At 48.0% G+C, this 23,881-nt stretch overlaps 1 long non-coding RNA gene across 1 annotated transcript; it reads right to left on the reverse strand.

Moving 5' to 3' along the window:
• Positions 1-4,011: 4,011 nt before the first annotated feature.
• Positions 4,012-9,771, reverse strand: LOC138745366 (uncharacterized). Its single transcript, XR_011346219.1, has 4 exons — positions 9,660-9,771; positions 8,342-8,531; positions 7,617-7,694; positions 4,012-4,478 (listed from the first exon to the last, which is right to left on the reverse strand). It is a non-coding gene; the product is annotated as an uncharacterized lncRNA (long non-coding RNA).
• Between the last annotated feature and the right edge of the window lie 14,110 nt (positions 9,772-23,881).

The following is a 23,881-nucleotide window of genomic DNA, read 5'->3' on the forward strand; positions in this document are numbered from 1 at the left end:
TTTTCCTTTTTTTGTATTATTAGATTAAAGAGTTAAGGGTTTTCTTTTGTGTTTATAAAAAAAAGCATAAGAAAGTATTTGATTGTTTAAAAAACTAAAAATTCATGTGGTTTTTTTTGTAAAGTTTATTCAGTAGATAAGGAATATTTGAAATTTAAATGTGAATGGGATGGATAAGTTTTTTTTTAATATTTTTTCTTTAACTTTAAGGTGAAAGGAGTGGTAATTCTGGTGTATATTATTTTGCTATTTTAGTTATAGAACGAAGGGAATAATGGTGAAAGTTATAAATTGAATTGTACAATTCTTAATGAGGCTTGAATTTTGTTTTTGGCTTATGCTCCATTTGTTGAAGATATAGATTTCGTTGCAGATGTATTTTTATATTTGGATATCTGAATTTTAACGTAATGATTGGGGATATTTAAATGTGGTTTTGGAGCTTTTATTGGGTAATTATTCAAGGTTAAAAGGGAAAAATGGTGGAAGAGTACCAAATTTGAATTGTACAATGTTTAATGAGGTTGGAATTTTGTTTTAAGATGGCAGTTTATGTGACTAATATGATGATAGATGTGAAGTTAGTTGATATTTGGTGAAGGTTTATCTCTATTGAGAAAGTTTTATTTTTCATCTTTTTTTTTCTCATGCTACAATTTTTTTTAAAGAATTGATTATTGTTTCAGAATTTTTGATAGACAATGTTACTGATTTTACTAATTTTTTAATTTAAGTTTGTTAATTATATGTTTCATCTTAACTCTGTTAAATATATGCATTTAAGTTTGATTTAAATATGTTTTTTAAGTCTGATATCTTAGTATTAATTACTTTTCTTTTTGTTAGTATTTTAATTGGTTATGTTTTTGTTTTTTTTGTAAGTGGGTTTTTTTCTCACATATATTATTAACTTTATTAATTCTTCACTCTTTATTTTGGGGGGGAAATGGGGGTTGGACTAATTTGAGTTGGGTTATTAATGTGTAATAATTATTGGGGAGGGTATAGTTTATTTAGATTACTGATACTGTATTGTAATTTTATTATTTAGTTCTTAATTTTTAAATGTAATTCTATATGTTATTCATGTTATAAAATCTTAAATAAAGTTTAAAAACAAAAAAATGATGTCGGCCACAACCGGTATGAATCGGTGATAAAAATTAATCGTACCAGTGAATTCTTGCAGCCCCTTCATTATGTGGGGTTTGAGGAAGCACTTAACAAACTCTATCTTTTCAAGCAGGGTTTAGTTCCGTGCCTGTTGATTTGACCCCCAAGGAAGTCGAACGTTTCCAACCTGAACTAGCACTTAGCAAGGTTTATATCGTAAGTCCAAATTCCCGCAGCCAGGCGCACAGTCACATTAGACGGTCTCTGTTTAGCTTCATTGCCACCACTTTGACATCTTGCGGTTACTGCCACCCTCTGCTGTTGGAGAATATCCTCCTTGATCTCAGCCCCTCAATGTAACTAAGAACCCCTAAAATGTCCCTAATGTTTTGGCCTTCATCACTACTCCTGGCAAGGCATTCTTGACACCCACAACTCTGGGTAAAAGAAAATACCCCTGATATCTCCCCTAAATCTTCCTCCCTTTGCTTTAGACAGATGTCTTCTAGTGTTTGCTACTCCGATCTGGGTTTCAGGCAAACTGAAGGGCATCTTTCACCGAGTTTCTGGTTTTCCAGCAGTTCTGGATGTCTATCTCTGGATGCTCTGCTCCGTGGACCACCCCGCAGTATCCCATCTAGTCCTGGAGTCTCTGTGTCAGCAATGCTCTGCTGACCACTGCCTGATGGCTTTGTGGTCAAATGTGTTTGTCTATGAAACCGTTCCCAGGAAGGTAAAGGGGCAAAGTCCTGCTGACTGGAACATTGTGCAGCACCAGGGCCAGGCCAATCTTTCGCAACACCTGAGCCAGGTAGAACCTCAGCACAGAGCAGCATTTGGTGCCCTTGCACTTTGGTTACAAGCACAGCCACACACAATTATGGTCATGCTGGTTACACCCTTGTCCCCATTGATTGATGATGTACACGGTCCTTCTCCAGACTCTATTCATTTTGGACCCCCACATGAATTGAAATTTGTTTTGGGAATTGACAGGGTGGTGGTGTGGGGATGGGCCAAACATGGCCCACGTGCAGCAGGACCGAAAGTTCCTTGCACATTGCACCTGATAATCAGGTTTTACCCGAATGACAGAGATGGGTATCTGTGTGGTTCTCCCTGTCTCCTGGACATGGGGGTCTTTGTACTGCTCCCCATCTCCTTAAGTTGGTGCTTTGTTCTTCACAACCCCCACAAGAAATCCAAGACCCCTGGATGGAGGGCAGAGGCGCAGAGAGATCAGTGAGAACATGGGTAGTTTCAACAGGGTGGGGTCCATCCAGGCGCCTGATAACAGGAGGAACCAAGTGGGAAGGAGGATGCAGGGCATTCGATAGCAGGACATTGCAAGAGAGTGGATTCCTCGAACTCTTCAGGGGAGAAGGCGCTGGTCGATCCATCGGTTTAGGTGGGGCAGGGTATAGACATGGCAGCTGACTGGAATTGTCAGCGGGTTACTGAGACCTGGGAAAGGAGGGGAAGGAGGGTGCAGTAGTATTCTGAGAGTGCTGAGGGAGAGGCAACATGGGTGCCACCTCAAGGCAACGGTCCCCTGATTGATTGCAGGGATGGGCTCTGTAAATAGACTCATAGATATCCAGCACAGAGCATCTTTGTCGCCCTGCCATCAGGAAGGAGATATGGAGGAATAAAAGCAGAGCAGCCAGGGAGGGAAATAGCATCTTCCCACAGGCCATGAGATTAACAAGGCAACATGAGCTGGATGGGAGCTAAGAATGAAAAGGGTGAGAGGAATATGGACTGATTACAACAGCTCAGCTAGCAGGAGAGAGGGGCTGAAGGGCCTGTTTATGTTTTCTCTATCTGGACCAGCTTTTGAGTTCAAGCTTTAAAAAACCCAATCATTTTTAAATTTAATATCAATGGTACAGAATGAATCAAGAGACAAGATGTCTGTCCAGCAGCAAGCGTCGAAGGCACTTCCTGAAACGGAGGCTCTGAAACCACAGGGAGGTTCTGGACGGAAAGAGGCCCAGCTTCTTCTGGAAGGAGGAGAGGAGAGGCAGGGGAAATGCGGGGGAAGGGAAGGGGAGGGGAGGGGCTAGGGATGCCGTCCACCGTTCACCTCCCCTTTCCTCTACACCGTTCCCCTCCCCTTTCCACTGCCCGTTCCCCTCCCACATCCCCTCCCCCTTCCAGTCCCCAGTTCCCGTCCCCCGCTCGCCTCCCCCATTCCCCTCCCCCTTCCCTTCCTCCTACTCCTAACCCTAACCCCTAACAAAATCCTAAACCTAACCTAAACACGACCGATACCCCCTACCACCACTCCACGTCCCCTAACTCTACCCCCACCCCATCCACTAACCCTAACTTTATTCCTACGCCTATGCCACCCCCTAACCCCAACCCTAATGCTACCCACCATCCCCTAACCCCAAACCTCACTCCTCCTCTACCCCCCTGCTCCTACCCCCTTCCCCTATACCTAACACAAGCCCACTTCCCCGAACTATAGACCTAACCATAAACCAAGATATAGCCCTACCCCATGTCTCCTAACACTAACCCTAACTCTACCCAACTTCCCCAACCCTAAACTAAACCCTATCCCTATCCCTTACAACCTACCTCCTTCCCCTAACCCTACCTCCTACCCCTTCCCCATACCCGCACCCCCTACAACTATCCCCTTCCCCTAACCATACCTCCTACACCTTCCCCATACCCACACCCCCTACAACTACCCCCTACCCTATCCCTTACAACCTACCCCCTTCCCCTAACCCTACCCCTTCCCCATAACCGCACCCTCTACCACTATCCCTACCCTATCCCTTACAACCTACCCACTTCCCCTAACCCTACCTCCTACCCCTTCCCCATCCCCGCACCCCCTACCACTACCCCCTACCCTACCCCTTACCACAACCCCTACCCTTACTCCCTTCCACTACCCCCTTTCTCCTACCCCCTTCCCCTCCCCCTCCTTCCCCTAGGTTAGGGGTAGGAAGGGGAAAGGGAAGGGGGAGGGGAAGGGGAGGAGGAGAAAGGGAGGGGAAGGGGGAGGGTTAGGGGAGGGGATGGGGGAGGGGAAGGGGAGGGGGAAAGGGGAAGGGAAGGGCGGAGGGGAAGAGGGAGGTGAAGAGTGGAGGGCTGGGGTTAGGGCATAGGTGTGAGGGCAGGGGAAGGGGAAGATGAGCGGGAGGGGGTTGGGATGGAGGAGGGGTAGAGGAGAAGAGGGGAAGTGGGTGAAGGGACATGGAAGAGGCAGGGAATGGGGTTGGCAGGGCCAGAGGGATACGACGGGGAGGGGTTCAGGCCATCATGATGTTGTCCGTCCTCTGTTCAGCTGGGATGCGAGGTTCTTCTGGACTCGTGTCTTGTCTCTGAGATCGCTCCTTCTCCTGGGAAGAGAAATACGAGTGATAGAGATACTGTCTCTGAGGCCTGAACTCAATGACTTTGGAGGGTCCCAACACTTCCCCCATCATCCCCCCTACCCCTGAACCCTCCCCTCCCTCACACCAGTACTCTCCATTTTTCTTGAATTCCTGTCCATATTAAAATCCTTTTCATGCCTTTTTTGGACAAGCCTCCGCTACTACCCCGACAATGCATTCCAGCCACCCACTACATTCTGTGTGAATAAAATGTACCCCTCACGTCTTGCCTAAATTTCCCTCAGCTCACCTTAATTAGACGTCCTCTGGTATTCTCGCCCCAGGAATGCACACAATATTCCAAGTGTGGTCTGACGAGAATTTTATACATCTGCAACGATACCTCTCGGTTTTTGAACTCAATCCCCTGACTCCTGAAGGCCAGCACACAATACACCATCTTAAACTCCCTCTCAATTTGCACAGCAACCTTGAGTGATATATGGAGCAGGATCTAAATATTTCTCAGTCCTGCACACTGTTCATAATCCTGCCATTAACCAAGTGCTCTGCCCACACATTCTTGTAATCCGCATTCAATGAAGATATTGGTCTATATGAAGCTACTTTTAATGGGGCTCCAACCTTCTTTGGAATAACTGTTATTCGTGCTCTTGAAAATTACTCTGGAAATAAACCTGGACCAGTTGCTTATTTAAGTACATCTGATTTACAGGATTGAACTCCATCTGTCACTTCTCTGCAAACTGGATGACCTATGACAACCTTCTACACTGTCTACAACATCTCTACCTCTGTGTCATCCCCTGACGTACCCACCCTTCCACTCCCATCATCATTCATAAAAATCACAAAGAGCAGGGGTCCCAGAGCAGATCCCTTTGGAGCGCCACTAGTCATTGTTCCATCTACTACTACCCTCTGTTTTCTGCAGACAAGCCAATTCTGAATCCACACAGCCAAGGCTCCATGGATCCCATGCCTCCCGACATTCTGAATGAGGCCTCCGTGGGGATCTTGTCAAGCACCTTACTAAAATCCTCGTGCAGCACATACAGACCTTGACCTTCATCTATCTCCTTTGACACCTCCTCTAAAAACTCAATTTGACTCGTGAAGCAGGACCTGCTCCTCACAAAACTATCCATGAGTTTCCCCAGCATGTTTGGGCATTGCCCTCGGCCCCAGAATCTGCAGACTTCCTGGCGAGTCCCTCCCTTACCCCTTCCCAGAGCTTCCGCATCCATTAGAACATCAAGCATTGCTGCCCAGTACAGGCCCTTTGGCCCATAAAGGCTGTACTGACCTTTGTAAATGTTCTCCACAACCTTTACCTGTACCACACCCATAGGAACATAGGAAGTGGGAACAGGAATAGGACAAAAATGGCCTATCGAGCCTGCTCCGCCATTCAATACGATCATGGCTGATCTAATTTATGACCAAACTCGACCTACCCTGCCTTCTCGCCATATCCCCAAATTCCTCTATCATGTAAAAATTCTGTTCCCTTACATCCACATGCTCGTCTCAGAGACTTTTATATGTACCTATTCTACCAACCGCTACCACTTTCTCTGGTGACGCATTCAAAGCTCTCACAACTCTCTGCATAAAAAAAATCTCCCCTCACCTGAAGCGGATGCTCTCTGAGATTTGCACCTGACACTTTAGGAAAGGTTTCTGGCTGTTCATTCCATCTAAGGCCCCCACAATCTTATTTAGAATAAGTTATTAAGCTGTGGATGGGGCAAGTTGGGAGAGGGAGGAGGGGAGAGAGCTGGTGGGGGAGGGGTGAGAGCTGGTGGGGAGGGGACAAGGCCGTGTTGTGGAGAGGGATCAGGACCGCGTTGAGGTGGTGAACGGACAGACATGGGTGGATCTACCTGCCGAAATAAAGGAGCAATAAGAAGGCCATCTCGGGATCTACCAGCATCTTCTGGGGCTTGATGTCTCAATGGAAAACCCCCTGAGGATGGAAGTAGGCCATGCTCTGCTACAGCTGGTACATGAACATCTGGCAACACAACGATATAACATGACCCACTCTGCCTCCACACTGGCCGGGTCTATATCCTGAGGGTAAGGGGAGGTGGGTGAAGGGCCCCTCCCTGCCAATCAACATCCATCCTCATCATCCTCTCCACCCCTCTCCCCTCACTACCCTTTCTCTCCTCACCAATACCCATTGAGACCCTCATGCACCCTTCATCGATATCCAGTCCCCAGCGAGACTCAGCCAGTAAACTCCTTCATATCCTCCAACCCCACCATCCAAGCTTGCCCCAGTGGACAACTTGACCACCCAGACCCACAACCACCTTGATGTAGATCATGGGAATGGGCTGCTTGGCCTTGTTGAAGTGCTGGACCATGCAGTGAACCGTCTTGGGAACATAGTCCAGACCCAGATTCAAATAAACCTGCTCTTCCTCTTGGACACAATACAAACATGTCAGCTGGATTTACCCTCCAAAACCCCGTGCCTCTCCCAACAGGAGTGCCAGCCCCTCCTGCTCTCTGTAGGCCTGATGCCCCCACTGCTCAACACAACATGGCATGAATCCAACGGCTCAGCGAGCAGAGCGTCAACAGGCCGTAGTGGACCCGTCCGCTGCCCCATCATTCGGCTTCTGGTGAGACTGCACAAAATGTGCAGCTCTGACCGCCCTCCCTCGTGAGGCAAGGATTCACCGGGGGAGAAAAACCATTGACGTTTCGAGATGAGAAATGTTTGCAGCCGGGTGTTGGCTGGGGTCGAACATGTGGAGGCTGAGTTGTTGGGACGATTCAGAGCAGGCGTTGATTTGGAGGCGCACCAAAAGGTGCCAAAAGTGAGTTATGGGGGAAAGTACATTCGTGAAATGAATTGGGGAAACAGACTGGAGGGGCTGAGTGGCCGAATTTGGCGACCTTGTCTTGTGGTCTTGGCTGCTGCTGTCTGGAGTTGAAATGGCAAGAGGTCATGAGTTAATGGGTGAGGAGCAGGGCAGCCAACGTCAAAGAGTCAGCACTGGTCAGAGGGGCAGGATGGAGGCAAAAGAGAGGCTGCAGCGAGACAGATCGATTGAAGGAATGGGGAAGGTAGCAGCAAATGATATGCATCAGAGTGAGGGTGGGGTGGGTGCAGGTGGATCTTACCTTGACTACAGAGGAGAAGTTGAGAAGAGGGACAATGATGGTGTGATCCAACTTTCGCACGATCTGCAGTTTGCGGTTCTATGGCGAGAGAAGAACATCAGCAAGGCTGGGCGATGGGTCGGGGCCCTGAGGGGCAACTTGTCCAAGTTGAGGGAGGAGGCGGGGAGGAGATTTGTCAAGAGGTCAGAGGTGGGGAACTCCAAGGGAGGCCGAAGTGGGGGACTTTTCGAGAGTCAGTGGGGGGGACTTTTCGTGTCGCTGGAGTGGGGACTCGTCAGGGGGTTCAATGAAGTATCATTTCAGTTTTTATGATTGTTTTCCCAGCTTCTACTAAACAATGAATTTGCAGAAAATCTTTGATATTTGCCAGGTGTGTGCGTGTGTGTGTGTGTGTGTGTGTGTGTGTGTGTGTGTGTGTGTGTGTGTGTGTGTGTGTGTGTGTGAGTGTGTGTGTGTGTGTGGGGTGGGGGGTTGTGTGTGGGGAGGGGGGCTGCTGTTGTGGGTTTGTGTGACTTTCTCTGTTTCCAAACCCCATGGCTGCTTTGGTCTCTGTCAGATGCTCCTCTTTCCACCCCCCTTCAAAAATGTGTTTGGGGTGTTGTTTGTCAATTGGGTGTAATTGTGTGAAACGGGCTCATGTGTCGCAAGGGCCTGTGAACGTGCTGTAGACCCTAAATTTAAATATCAGGGTTTTCCATTTCCACACAACTGCTCCTCCCCCTCACCTTGAATCTCTTGTCTTGCAAGATCTTCTTGATGGCAATCAGCTCTCCGGAGTCCACCAGCCTTGCCTGGTACACCACACCGAAAGATCCATTGTCGATGATTTTAACATCTGTGCAGGACACCACCTTGGGGACGTTGGGTCCATGATACGGTGTGGCCACCTCTGTTGTGGCCTTATTGCCATGTCCTCTGGGGCAGAAGCAGCAGCATTTACACACCCAGAGGGTACACAACAGGTCATTTATCCCAGCCCAGCCTTGTTGTCCGAGTTAGTCTCTACCCCTCCCTCTACCTCCCTTCCAAGGGTCTCCAAAATGTCAGAATTGATCCTCTGGTGGTTCTTTCCAGCCTCTCAGTAGAAATATTGCCACCCCAGGTCCCTCTTTGATCACTCTCCTCAGACTGAGGCCAGTTCTGCAGCCGTTCACCTTATTTACAACCCTCCCTCCATGAGAGGATCGGGTCATCCTTGACCTTCAGCACGTCCCGGGGAGATGAAGCACTCTGAACCCTACCACGGGTTTAGCAGAAGCCCTCCACATTCCCAGAAGCTCAGCAACACCGTGATCTTCCATGATGCAAGCGAGACCTCGTTGCCTGAGGGAGCAGGTGGTGCGGAGAGAGCCCCACTCTTCACCGCTCAACTCTGTTGGGTCCGCCGCAGCAGAAACACTTTCTAGCACCTTCATCCAGGTCCACTGGGGGAAAGAATCCTATCCCGGTTGGGGGTGTGTGGGGGTGTATGCAAGGGTGGAAGGGATCTTGTAACCACGGGGGGGGGGGCGTGGCGGGTGGAGGAGCGGTCGTGTCTCTCAGTGGACAGATCCCATTCCAGGTGGAGGGGGAGCTCTGTCCCATTTCTGTTGAAAGGTCTGCCTTCCATCCCCCTCGCAACTTCTCTTCTCCCTCAGACACCTCACACTCTCCCCTGCCCCGAATCCTCTACCACACTCTCATCCCCCACCCAACACCACCCCCATGGTTTCCCCAGTGCTTTCCGTCCCCTCGCACCCCATCCCCCCAGCTCAACCCTATGTCCCCTATCTCTGATCCAATCTCCCTTGACATTAGCCTGTGGTGCTACCCCGTTCCTTTGTTCTCCCCTCCTGTCCTACAGACCCCATCCCTTTATCCCCTCACATGCCATTGTTCTCCCCTCCCCAGTCCCCTCCAGCTGCCTCATAAAGTGCCCTGCACTCAGGATGGGGAGAGGGGATTAAATGCAGCCTCCATTCTCTCCGCCCACACTGGGTGAAGGATGGTGCCAGAGGAGGCTCTGTCCCAGTCGGGGAGCCTGTAACAGGCTCTTTATCTCACCCATGGGTGCAGGGTGCATTTAAACACAACCCTGTTGATCAGAGGGTCCCTGGGATGAGACAGCGTCCTACTCCGACACGTGGGCCAGAATCCCCTTCCAGGAGAGGCATCTTTCTCGTGTTGCTGTGCCATGGCACGACTCAGCTATGGCTGCCCCATGCAGTGACATCATCGCCCCCTCTGTGTCATCATCTCCCCCCTCTGTGACACCTCCCCTCTCTGTGACACCACTAGTGTAATGGGCAGGGACATCCAACCATTTAAATCCTCCTCAATTTCCCCAAGCAAGGGGAGAATAATTCAGCTGGTCTAAATTACTCGTTGTTATCTATTCTAACTCCTAGACATTTGATTCCATTTTGTCTCCACATTTGTTGACTATTTTCTTGACATTGGCTCTAATCCCCCTTCCTAAGTGACATGATTTTGCACATATCCCAAAAGAACTTATACCCAGAGATGTCCCCATAGTCCTCCAGGGTGGAGCACAACTTGGGCAATGAGTGTATCCGGTCTGTCAGATATATCAGAACAACTTCTGCAAATAAATTGATTTCATGCTCTTCCTGGCTTGTTCTGAAACTTTTAATGCCTGAATCCTGGCAAATGGCCTCGGCTAATCGCTCCATGGCCAGTACAAACTCACTCACTGGGAGTGTGGGGGAGGAGTCAGACCTTGATTGGCATGTCTGTTGGCTTCCTCTGTCCCTCTCATCTCGACATCAGTGGCTCAGGTTGGGGGAGTCTGTGCTGCCTCCTGCAGTGCACAGCAACGCTGCTGGACCACCTTTATCTCCTTATTTTCCTGGGCCCTCTGCAAATCTTTCCTTTCTATGATCTCACATTGGTTTCTCAGGAGAAACAATGGCAGCCAAAAGGCACCCTCTGATTCCCCTTAGATTTTGGGAACCCCGACTTCTTGAAGTGGGACCACACGTGGTGACCTATTTTCTCAAGATGTGGATCCAGGAGCTTGGACCAGTCTACCAGTTTGCCGTGGTCCGCCAGCATGCTTGCCAAGCTCCCGAACCCTGCACTCTCGTCAGTCCACCCGCAGATCTTGTTCTCCCTGCCTGCACTCGATTTCCTGCCCCAATTCCAAAGCATCTCCACTGCAGCTGTGTTCAGTCGGAACTCGAAGGACCCTGCTCACTGCACCAATTATTATGTGTGTGAAACTGATTCGAGGGGTCCCAAGGGTGGCGAATTTGAACACAGTTGTCTTTTATTGACACATGTAGTGAAGTCGCATGAGGAGTAAAAGACACACACAGACACAAACTCGCCGGATTAATCGATACACTTGCAACCACTCGTGGATAGAAGACTTGACAATCAACTTGTCACATATGATACCTTGAACAGGTCATTCATTCACTCATTGATCTTGGATGCCTGTGGGTGGTAGGGGATATGCAGGTGGCCCCAAATACTTGGCATCACCACCCATTGCTGGTCGGACGTTATCCGATAGGGTATTCCACATATGGAGCACGCTAAAATGGTGCTTGGTCGGCCCGCTGGCAGGACATCTGAGTATGTGCTGACCATCGTGAGAACATATCACTTTTTATTTTGGCAGGGGAGAGGCCTGATATGGTCAATTTATCAGACTTGGCCAGCTCCCGAACCCCAGCGAATGCGGCCCTTGGTTTTAATTGCTGACAAATAGGGCATTTGGCCATCACAGTTCTTGCAACATCATGAGACCCCCAGATCCTCTGTCCATCATAGTGCCCCCATATGCCCACATTTATGATGCACCAATGCTGCCAAGGCTCCGGGGTCTCTCTGCTTGGGGAAAAAAGTGGCAGAGCATATTTGAGCAGCTCAGTCCACAGTGGCATCGCGTCAGCTTCAGCGGTTTTCCTGGAGGTGTGTCCATCCACGTGGTGGACCCTGACTATTCTTTTGTTGTTCCACCTCTCAGAAGATCTGCCAGTGCTGTTGTCCTCAGAGCAGGCAGCCATGGATCTACCTCCCTGTCTCCTGCCGCCGACCCATCCACACTGACGTGCTGTTTGGCACAGCCCAGAAATCCTGTTGCACTGATCGGAAAAGAGGCTCCTGGGCCCGCCTGGTTGTCCCTTTTCAGATCAGTGCCACAGCTGCCAGCTTGGACAGTTGGCTCTCCCCTCCACCTCACCCTCTTGTGTCAGTACTTTATCTGTGGTGGGCTGGAGCGCTCCCACCTTACACCACTGTTTTTCGCACCTCCACCAGCCGGAGCCGTCAGTAAACCAAGCTTTTTCTCTGCTGTCCAGCATCGAGGGTGTTGAACGGTTTTCCCCAGGCCATGGTGCCAAGCTCTTCTCGGGGTCATTCAGGTGGGAGGCTGTCACTTTCGGGCAGGACATGATTTGTTCTTGCAAGTGGCTCAGCCCTTCGATCCCGGCCTCTGTGCGGTCTGCCATGTACCACTTCTTCGGTCCGCTGTGAGTGGCATCCGCAGATTTAACCCATCACATGTTGGGGAGGTGTGGCTGGAGTGTGACTGTCTCTGCTGCCATCTGGTTCTCTGTGGTGAGCAGGCGAGCATCTGACACTCAGATGGGGAGTCGCGGGAGGCAGCTTCCAGGAGGGAATTGAACAAGAAGCTGTGTGGGACTCGGCGACCTTGCCTCTTTTGCTTGACGCTCCACTTGGCCATTGTCTTCATGGCAGAGACAAGTCATTCAAAGTGTCTTCCAGTTTTGAGGGGTTGGGGATACTTGTGGTCAGTGGCAGTGATGTTCAACAGTGTGTTTTGCCATTAAAGAAGCCATTTGTTGTTCAGGTCATCAATGAAGCGGAGAGTTTTTTTTTCTGGGCAACATTGTACAGTAGATGGAGGGGCAGGGTGAGATGGGGAATATGTTGGCACCAGTAACCCAAAAGACCCACAAACCTTTGTGCCTCAACTTGTTGGTGGGCACCGCAATGAGGATTTTGCTTTGAGCAACCATTGATATTTCAATGCTACCTGGATTCTCAGGAAAAGGACTGTTGGACTAGGACCCTGGACCTTTTCCAGGTGGTGCCTCCCTGGTGCCAGTATCTGGGGTGTTGCTGCTGGTGTCCAAGACATCCTAAAGTGGGCCAGAGGTTGTGGTACATGGAGATACCAATGACATAGGGAGGAAGAGGGAAGAGTTCCTGAAAAGTGGGTCCAGGGCGTTTGGTGAGAGCTGAAAAGAAATAGCATGAAGGGAGTCATGTTGGGATGACTGTCTGGGCCATGCGACAGTGAGAGCAGGAACAGAATGAGGTGGAGGATAAAGGCGTGGCCTGAAGGTGCGGGTAAAGAGCTCCTTGAGGGCATCCTATTTGCCTTGCTCGGGAGGCTGATGTCGGAAGTCGATGAGCCTTGCTGCCATGTCCTGATGAGCAAGAACATCATGGAGGAGTAATGGATGTCAACAGCGGTGATCTCTTGGAGGTGGAACTGGTCCTTGGCCTGTTTGAACCCCACGTGTGGCTGCGACATCCAGAACGTTGACAGCTTCAACCAAACCATCTGAAGCGCTGCCTGGACCGTGATCTTCACATCCAATTGAAGGGCTGGGTCCTGCTGAGGTCACCACTGTAGCAGGCGCGCTCCCGCGAAGTCTGGAAAGAATGACATGCACCCAAGAAGTGGAAGTGGAAGATAAGTTGCTTGAACAGGCAGCTCCAGCCTCCGTTTGGAAGGCGATCCTCCCGTTGCTCATTGATTCCCAAGATGTGGGTCATCCCCTGGGATGAAGGGCATTGGCCCCAACAGGGTCTGCGCTGTCAGCGTGTTTGTCGGCTCTCTAGTGTAGTGACTCGTGTCTCGGTTAACAGGCCACTCCAACTCGATATGTCAGAAGAATATGGAGCCCATATTTACCAAGGGTGGGTGTGGATATTTACATGAAACCCTGACACTCCCTTTCACCTGAAGGCCTCCGTTTATTCAATGAAACTTTAAAGTAACAGACACTTCTGTTGAGGCGAGAAGGGGAGAGGTTAGGATATTGGGGATGAAGGTGGGTGGTGGTTTCTTTATTCTTTCTTTTATAGATGCCACACATTAGATGAGCATTATTATTAATTGTGTGAATTTGTTGTGGATTTAAGTATATAAATATTTTTTTTTAATTATCGGCAGGACCACGAGTGGCAGATAGGATCATGGGGTCTCTCTCCCCCCAACCCACCCACCCCAAATATCAATGGGATAAACCAGGTTTATTGTCAATGTCGTCGAGGATCCCTTCCACCTGCCCACAGCATTTGGCAGCTCTTCTCATCAGGAAAGAGGTCGAGGAATATCGGAGCCAGTAGCACCAGGCCCAGAAACAGATTCATCCTGCGAGCAGTGAGAATGGAGAATGATGGATGACCGGCTCAGACAAAGACTCCATGACTCTGCTATTGATTCAACAGAATTTATTTCTTTTTTGGGAGGGACTGCACGTGTATCATTTGTCTCTCTGTGCGTAGATCCCGTTGTGTGTTTGCAGAGGTTTCCACCATGAATACAGTTTCCTCGGGTTAAATTTGAACGGGTACAGAGGAGCTTTCCTGGATTGGAGAATGTATCTCATGAAACAAAGTTGACTGAGTTCGGGCTTTTCTCTTTTTCACCCCAAAATTAACTTTATTCTAAAATAATTGACCAAGAGGACAACTGTTCCATGTCTTTTCTCATCCTCGTGTTGCATGCCTATATTCCCTTCAATGCACACGTTCTCTGTTTAGCATCATTCCACCACTTTGACACCTTGTGGTTACTCCCTGCACTCTGTGGTTGAAGGGGTTCCCCTTAGTCTCTGCCCCTTAAGACCCAGAGGATTAGAGTCCTTCCCCACAGCGCCCTCGTGTTGGCTGCGCCAAGCCTCAGTGCATCTCTCAGCAACCTGGAATAGGCCGGTGGGCAGCGTTCCCTCACCCACATCTCCATGTGCTAAAAGACCAGCAGGTTAACATCGAACAGTTATGCCCTTCGGACCTCGATGTTGCGCTGACCTATCAATTCCAAGCAAAATAAAAACTAGACCCTTCCTCCTTCATAACCCTCCATTCTTGCAATGGAGGGAGTGCAGAGGGGATTCACCAGGCTGATACCTGGAATGGCAGGAATGACTTATGAGGGAAGATTGCGCAAATTGGGATTGTTCTCACTGGAGTTTAGAAGATTGAGAGGGAATCTCATAGAGACATATAAAATTCTGGCAGGGCTGGACAGAATGGATGGAGATGCGATGTTTCCAATGGTGGGAAAATCCAGAACCCAGGGCCATGGTTTGAGGATAATAAGCAAACCATTTAGGACCGAGATGAGGAGGAATTTCTTTACCCAGAGGGTGGTGAATCTGTGGAATTCATTGCCACAGAGGGCAGTAGAGGCAGGTTCATTAAATATATTTAAGAGGGAATTAGATCTATTTCTTCAGTATAAGGATATTAAAGGTTACGGAGAGAAGGCGGGGACGGGGTACTGAACTTTAAGATCAGCCATGATCTCGTTGAATGGCGGAGCAGGCTCGAAGGGTTGAATGACCTACTCCTGCTCCTCTTCTATGTTTCCTTCATTCATGTGTCCAAGAAGCCCTTAAATGCCGCTAATATTTCAGCCTTCATCACCACTCCTGGCAAGGCATTCCCGGCACCCACAACTCTGTGTAAAGACAAGTACCCCTGATATTGCCCCTAAACCTTCCTCCCTTTGCTTTGGGCTTCTAGTGTTTGCTTCTCTTATCTGGGTTTCAGGCAGACCAAAGGGCATCTTTCACTGAGTTTCTGGTCTTCCAGCAGTTCTGGATGTCTGTCTCTCGATGCTCTGCTCAGGGTACCACCCCGCAGTATCTCATCAAGTCCTAGTCTCTGTGTCAGCAGGAATTCCATGCTGACCACTGCCTGATGGCCCTGTGGTCAATAGTGTTTGTCTATGCAACCATTCCCATGAAGGTGATGGGGCAAAGTCCTGCTGACTAGGACATTGTGTGGCATCAGGGCCAGACCAATCTTTCGCAACACCTGAGCCAGGTAGAACTTCAGCACATAGCGGCTTTTGGTGCCCTTGCACTTTGTTTCCAAGCACAGCCAAACACAATAGCCATGCTGGTTAGGGTTATGCCCCCATTGATTGACGACGTACATGGTCCTCCAGACTCTATACATTTTGGACCCCCACATGAATAGGAAATGTGTTTTGGGAATTGACAGGGTGGAGGTGTGGGGATGGGCCACACCTGCCTCACGTGCAGCAGTACCCGAGAGCTCCTTGCACCTGATGACCAGGTTCTACCGGATTGATAGAGTTGGGCATCTCTGTGGTTCTCCATGTCTCCTGGAACTGGGGGTCTCCTTACTGCTCCCCATCTCCTTGAGTTGGTACTTTGTTCTCCACCATCACCACAAGACAACCAAGACCCCTGGATGGAGGGCAGTGGTGCAGAGAGATCAGTGAGAATATGGGTAGTTTCAACAGGGTGGGGTCCATTCTGATGCCTGATAACAGGAGGAAACCAACGGGGAAGGAGGATGCAGGGCATTCGATAGCAGATGGGGCAGGGTGCAGACACGGCAGCTGACTGGAATTGTCAGGGGGATACTGAGACCTGGGAGAGGAGGGGAAGGAAGGTGCAGTTGTGTTCTGACGAGAGAGTGCTGAGGGAGAGGCAACATGGGTGGAACCTCAAGGCAAGGGACCCCTGAATTTTTTGCAGGGATGAGCTCTGTAAATAGACTCCCAGATATCCAGCAAAGAGCATCTTTGTCCCCCTGCCATCAGGAAGGCGATATGGAGGAATAAAAGCAGAGAAGCCAGGGAGGGAAATAGCTTCTTCCCACAGACCGTGAGATTGACAAGGCAACATGAGCTCGATGGGAGCTAAGAATGAAAAGGTGGAGAGGAATATGGACTGATTACAACAGCACAGCCAGCAGGAGAGTGGGGCCGAAGGGCCTGTTTCTGTGTTGTCTATCTGGACGAGCCTTTTGAGTTCAAGCTTTAAAAGACCAAACCATTTTTAAATTTAATATCAACGGTATAGAATGAATCAAGATACAAGATGTCTGTCCAACGGCAAGTGTCAAAGGCACTTCCTGAAACGGAGGCTCTGAAATTACAGGGAGGTTCTGGCTGGTATGAGGCCCGGCTTCCTCTGGAAGGAGGAGAGGAGGCAGGGATAATGTGGGGGTAGGCGTGGGGAGGGGAGGGGGTAGCGATGCCTTCCTCCATTCACCTCCCATTTCCTCTACACCGTACCCCTCCTCATTCCCATGCCCATTCCCCTCCCCCATCACTTCCCCATTTCCCGTGCCCTGCTCGCCTCCCCCGCTCCCCTCCCCAACCTAACCCTAACCCCTAACAAACTCTATCCTTAACGTTAACACTACCGATACCTTTAAACACTACACCACGTCCCCAACCCTAACTCTTATTTCCACTCTGTCCCCTAACCCTATCCCTACGCTGTCCCCTAAACCCAACCCTAATCCTACCCACCTTCCCCAAACCCCAACTCACACCCCACCTCTACCTCCTACTCCTACCCCCTTCCCCTAAACCTAAAACAAGCCCACTTCCCCAAACTCTAAACCTAACCCTAAACCTCGACCTAACCCGAGCCCACATCTCCTAACCCTAAACCTAACTGTACCTCTACCCGTCCATGACCCATATCTTAATTCTACCCACCTTCCCCAACCCTAACCTAAACCCTACCCCTATCCTCTACACCTACCCCCTTCCCCTAATCCTACCCCATACCTGCAACCCCTTCCACTACCCCATTACCTACCCCTACCCTCTCACTACCTCCTTTCTCCTACCCCCTTCCCCTATCCCTCCTTCCCCTAAGTTAGGGGTAGGAAGGGGAGGGGAAGGAGGGGAAGGGGAGGAGGGGAAGGGTAGGAGGTGAAGGGGAGGGGCAAAGGAGAGGGAAAGGGGAGGTGAAGGGAGGAGGGCTGAGTTTAGGGCATAGGTGTGAGGGTAGGTGAAAGGGAAGGTGAGTGGGAGGGGGTTGGAATGGAGGAGAGGTAGGGGAGAAATGGGTGGGGGAAATGGGTGAAGGTATATGGAAAAAGTGGGGAATGGAGTTGGCAGGGCCAGAGGGAGAAGGGGAGGGGTTCAGGCCATCATGATGTTGTCCGTCCTCTGTTCAGCTGGGATGCAATGTTCTTCTGGACTCGTGTCTTGTCTCTGAGATCGCTCCTTCTCCTGGGAAGAGAAATACGAGTGATAGAGATGCCGTCTCCGAGACCTGATCACGATGACTTTGGAGGGCCCCAACTCTTCCCCCATCAACACCCTCCCTACCTCTGCACACTAGGGCCTTTCCCTTCCTCTGCTTTACCTGAGGAAGTGTGTTATGGAGAAAACCACAATCTATATCTGCAGATCTCAGAGTACCGTGTCTCCATCAGGCAACACCCTGGTTCACCACGACATGGCAGCAAGATGCTGGACAAATCATGGATGGATCAGTCGAGTCCCTTCAGCTGACCCATCTGAACCTACCCCATAACAATATTACTCTTCCCTCCCTCCACCAGAACCTTCTGTTTTTCTTTTATTCCTGTCCCGAAATTAAAATCTTTTTCATGACTTTTTTGGACCAGCCTCCACTACTACCCCTGGCAATGCATTCCAGCCACCCACTACATTCTGTGTCAACAAAATATCCCCCTCACATCTTGTCTAAAGTTCCCTCATCTCACCTTATTTAGACGTCCACTGGTATTCTCGCCCCAGGAATGCACACAATATTCCAAGTGTGGTTTGACTAGAATTTTATACATCTGCAACGTTACCTCTCAGTTCTTGAACTCAATCCCTGACTCCTGAAGGCTAGCACACAATACAGCATCTTAAACTCCCTCTCAATTTGCACAGCAACCTTGAGCGATTTATGGAGCAGGATCTAAATATTTCTCTGTCCTGCACACTGTTCTTAATCCTGCCATTAACCAAGTGCTCTGCGCTCATGATCTTGTAATCCGCATTCAATAAAGATATTGGTCTATATGAAGCTACTTTTAATGGGTCTCCAAACTTCTTTGGAAAAACTGTTATTCATGCCCTTGAAAATGACTCTGGAAATAAACCTGGACCAGTTGCTTGTTTAAGTACATCTGTATTTACAGGATTCAACTCCATCTGTCAGTTGACAACCTTCTACACTGTCTACAACATCTCTACCTCTGTGTCATCCCCTGACGTACCCACCCTTCCACTCCCATCATCATTCATAAAAATCACAAAGAGCAGGGGTCCCAGAGCAGATCCCTTTGGAGAGCCACTAGTCATTGTTTCATCTACTACTACCCTCTGTTTACTGCAGACAAGCGAATTCTGAATCCACACAGCCAAGGCTCCATGGATCCCATGCCTCCCGACGTTCTGAATGAGGCTACCGTGACGACCTTGTCAAGCACCTTACTAAAATCCACGTGCAGCACATACAGACCTTGACCTTCATCTATTTCCTTTGACACCTCCTCGAAATACTCAATTTGACTCGTGATGCAGGACCTGCTCCTCACAAAACTATCCATGAGTTTCCCCAGAATGTTTGTGCATTGCCCTCGGCCCCAGCATCTGCAGACTTCCTGGCCAGTCCCTCCCTTACCCCTTCCCAGAGCTTCCGCATCCATTACAACATTAAGCATTGCTGCCCAGTACTGCCCAGTACAGACCTTTGTAAACGTTCTCCACAACCAACTAACCCTTACCCGTACCACACCCATAACTATGGGTGGATTAAATATCCAATTAACTTCTTTCTGAAGTAATGTATCAGGAATTTGATGTTGATTCCAATTTTGAATAACTTTTCATAATTCTCGTTCAGCTCCTTTAAAGTTCGATCCATTATCAGAACATAATTCTTTTACTTGACCACGTCTAGGAATAAAACGCCAAAGAACATTAATAAAAGAGTCTGTATCAAGCAATGACGCTACTTCAATATGAATTGCTCTCATAGTCAAACAAGTGAAAATAACTCCATATCGTTTTTCAACACTTCGTCCTCACTTTACTTGCAAAGGACCAACATAATCAACTTCCACAGATGTAAATGGGAATTCATCAGGTGAAACTCTGTCCTGTGGTAAATCTGCCATTTGTTGTTGTCCAGGTTTTCATTCTCTCTGTTAGTCACAAAGAGATGATACCTCATGATTTCATTATTAATATATTTAAGCACTGATGTTCTATCAGTCCAAAACACAGGATCTGCTAACTCCATCTGTAATTGTCTTCTTAACATAGCGTCCATTTTGCTCGCCATAATAGCAGCAGTCAATTCCATTCAAGGTCTGGTGACTGACTTTAATGGAGCCACTCTGTCTTTTCCCATTACAAATCCACCATCTACTCACACTTGGTTATTTCACAGGACTCAGTAACTGACAGGATCAAAACCACCTTCACTTACATCAGAAAAATGGTGTAACTGAGCAAATGTGGCCACTCCAAAGTCTGTTGACTTCAAAACTTCCAAGTATTTGAAGACGCTCAATCTAATTTTTCCAATCTTGTGCAATGGATTCTGGATTAGTTTCATCCCATCCAAATTTTCTTCTGCACAAAACTGGTATTTGGCCGGGCTGATCATTAGGCTGAATTCAGCCAGTCGGGAGAAGAGGGTGTGCAGGTGAGACTTGTGTTGTGCCCAGTCTCTGCTGGCGACAAGAATGTCATCCAGATAAATGAACACAAAATTCAAATCCCTGCGCACCGTATCCATGAGGTGCATTATGTCTGGGCGGTGTTCTTGAGCCTGAAAGGCATGCATAAAAATTCAAACAAACCGAAGGGTGTGATGATGGCCGTTTTGGGGATGTCCTCGGGGTGCAATGGGATTTGATGATACACGCACACCAGATTGACCTTGGAGAATACTCTCATATCATGCAGATTGGCCATAAAGTCCTGAATGTGAGGGATGGGGTAACGGTCAGATACTGTCATATCATTAAGCCGTCGATAATCTCCGCAGGGGTGCCAGCCATCGGAGGCTTTTGGGACCAGGTGGAGCGGTGAGCCCCAGGGCTGTCAGAGCGACGAATGATCCCCAGTTCCTACAGATGCGAGAACTCCTCTTTCGTTATCTGGAGCTTATCTGGCGGGTTTAACAGTAATGTACGATAAATTGTATCAGACACTATGACCCCAGGTTCACAGTTGGGAGAATATTTAACGGAGATGTACAATCGACGACCTTGGCAGATACTGAGACACTGTGTTCACAGTACTGAGAAGGTTTAACAGAGAAGTATGGTAGAATAAAGCAGAATCTGTGACTCCAGGTTTACAGTAGTAAGAAGGTTTTAAAATGATGTACAATAAACTGAGGCAGATACTGTGAAATCTGGTTCACTGTGGGTGGAGGTTAATGGTGATGTACAGGAGACTCCGTAGATACATTGATACTGGGCTCAGAGTGGGGAAAAAAAGCTTTATTGGTGTTGTATGGGAAACTGAGGCAGTTACTGTGACACCGGGTTCATAGTGGGGAAAATGTTGAACAGAGTTGTACGATAATCTTTGGCAAATAAAGTGACACCAGCTTCATATTGGGGAGAATTTTTAATGATGATGTACACTAAACTGTGGCAGATACAGTACCACCAGGCTCACATTGAGGAGAAGGTTTACTGGTGATGTGCGGTAGAGTGGCAGGCTCTGTAACACCGAGTTCACAGTAGTGAGAAGGTATAATATTGATGTACGATAAACTGTGGCAGATACAGTAAAACCGGTCTCCCAATGGGGAGAAGGTTTAATGATGATGTGTGGTAAACTTAGGCTGATACTTTAACACGAAGTTAACAGGGGGAGAAGGTTTAATGTTGATGAACGGTAGATTGAGGCAGAAACTGAGAGACAGCATTCACAGTAAAGTGAAGGTTTAACAGTGATTTACTATAAACTGTGTCAGATACTGTGACAAGATGGTGCAGAGGGTAGACGTGTGGTTCCACCCTTCCCCAGTTAGACTATTAAATGCTTGATTTTAAAAGTTGTAAAAGTGATTAAAAATACTGTTTATAGACTTTGGAATTGTGGAGGATCAAAATAGTTACAAATGTGAAAAAATCGAAAACTCAGTTCCAGAAGAAATTACCTTACAAAAGTGTTGAAGAATTATGGCCGAGTTCAACTTGAAGCAACGGAGTCGTTGACTGGCGTCTCCAAGCCTCAGAGGATTCCTGCCCGGCGAAGTATTTCGTCGGCACCACTTGCGCTATCGCAAGATGGCACCAGCTCAGCGATGAGTTCAGCGGTTTTGACTCGTGCACTCATGAACACAGGCGTGAGGGCGGGCCAGCTGAGCGAGGACAGGCACATAAGCGTGCAGCATTGCCTGGTGGTCAGGAGAGGTACAGTGTAGCATCAGAAGACGCACTGCATAGTCGGTGGCCCTACTGGGCATGCACAGTGTGTTGAGGGTCCACAAACCTTTGGAGAAGGTGTGGGCTGTGGGGGAGCCTGATCGACGGTGAACTGACGAGGTCGGCACACTGTTGTCGGGTGTCCAGACCCACAGCAGCACCGGAAGAGGACCTATTGCTATGGAGGAAGAAGATGCTCAATTTCATAAGAATTTCAACAACTGGGGACTGCGGCAAAAGAAGGTCAGCCTCAAATGGAGGTGATGGATCCTGGACTGGATTCTGTGTTTCCAATTCTGGAAGGGATTGCTCAACTCATGGAAGATATGTCAAATATGTCAATGCAGATGACTCATCAGATTTTCGGAAATGAAATCTAAAATGAACACTGTGTGTGAAGAAATAACTTTGATGAAGCAAGATATTAATGTAGTTAAGAGTGATGTTACGAGATGGACACGATCAGAGGATACTGTGCAAAATCATTTTAAAAAGATTGAGGAGGCTTTCTTGAATGCAAGAGTCAAGTGGAGCATAATAGAGAAAAAATGGAAAAGTGGAAGATCCTTTTGTAGATTGGGGGTTTCAGAAGAAGGAATTATTGAAGAAGTTTGACTCATTAGAAAACCAAAGTCGTAGAAATAATGTTAAAATAGTAGGTCTTCCGGAAGATATGGAAGGTTCGGATCCGGTGAAGGTTTTGAAGAAATGGATCCCAAAAGTGTAGGGCAGGTAATTCGTTCCGGATGGACTGGAATTAGATCGAGCAAACAGAGCGTTAAGGAAGAAACCGTTTCCAGGCCAATTACCACGAGCAGTTTTGATTCGCTGTTTTAAATATCAAGACAGAGAGGTGATCCTCCGATTGGTGGTGCAGAAAACACGGAAAAATCAGGCTCCACTGATGGTTCAAAATAATAGGGTTTTTTTAAATGCAGATCTGAGTCAAGAAATTATCAGAAGATGCTGAGAATTTAATTCGGCTTAAGAAGTATTGTGGCGAAAGGGATATAAATTTGCTTTTCGTTATGCAGCAGTATTGAAAGATTTTTATGGGAATTTTTAATCTCAGTTTTTTGAAAATGACCATGATCCTTTAATATTTGCTAATTCATTGCCAGATGTACGAGGAAATGGGCGATCTTCACCATTATCACCGAAAGGAAGGGTCAATGGGAATGGAAATGGGAAGATTGGAAAATATGGAAAGAATGGGAAAAAAGTTGAATTGACGCAAAGTCTTCTCGATATTGATGATCCGGAACAATCATTGGGACTGGAATCACTGGGTTGAATGTTTTTGTTTCAGGACTTTGTGAAAGTCTGACTGGGGGTGGGTGACACTGAGTCCTTTAGTCACCTGCCACTTGTGGACTTTACCACACCCAGATTTTTAGGGGGCTGCTACTTTTGAGTAACTTGTTTTGGGATTGATTTTTCTCTTTTTTTTGGAATTTTTTAAATAGGTGGGATTCAATACAGCGAGACTTAGAAGGGGAGTATTATTTTATAGTGGGATTCACATTTGTGAGAAGGTTTAACAGTAATATACTATGAACTGTGTCAGATACTGTGACACCAGGTTGACAGTGGGGAGAAGGTTTAACAGTAATGTACGATAAACTGTGAGATAGAGTGACACCCATTCACAGATGTGTAAAGGTTTAACGATGATGTATGGTAGACTGATAAGAGATACTGAGACAATGGGTTCACAACATTAACAAGGTTTAACAGTAATGTACGATAAACTGTGTGAGATACTGTGACACCAGGTTCACAATTTGAATAAGATTTAATGGTGATGTAAAATAAACTGTGACAGATACTATGACACCATGTTCACAATGGGAATAAGGTTTAACGCTGAT

Source organism: Narcine bancroftii, chromosome 11, assembly GCF_036971445.1.
Source record: "Narcine bancroftii isolate sNarBan1 chromosome 11, sNarBan1.hap1, whole genome shotgun sequence".
Taxonomy (NCBI): domain Eukaryota; kingdom Metazoa; phylum Chordata; class Chondrichthyes; order Torpediniformes; family Narcinidae; genus Narcine; species Narcine bancroftii.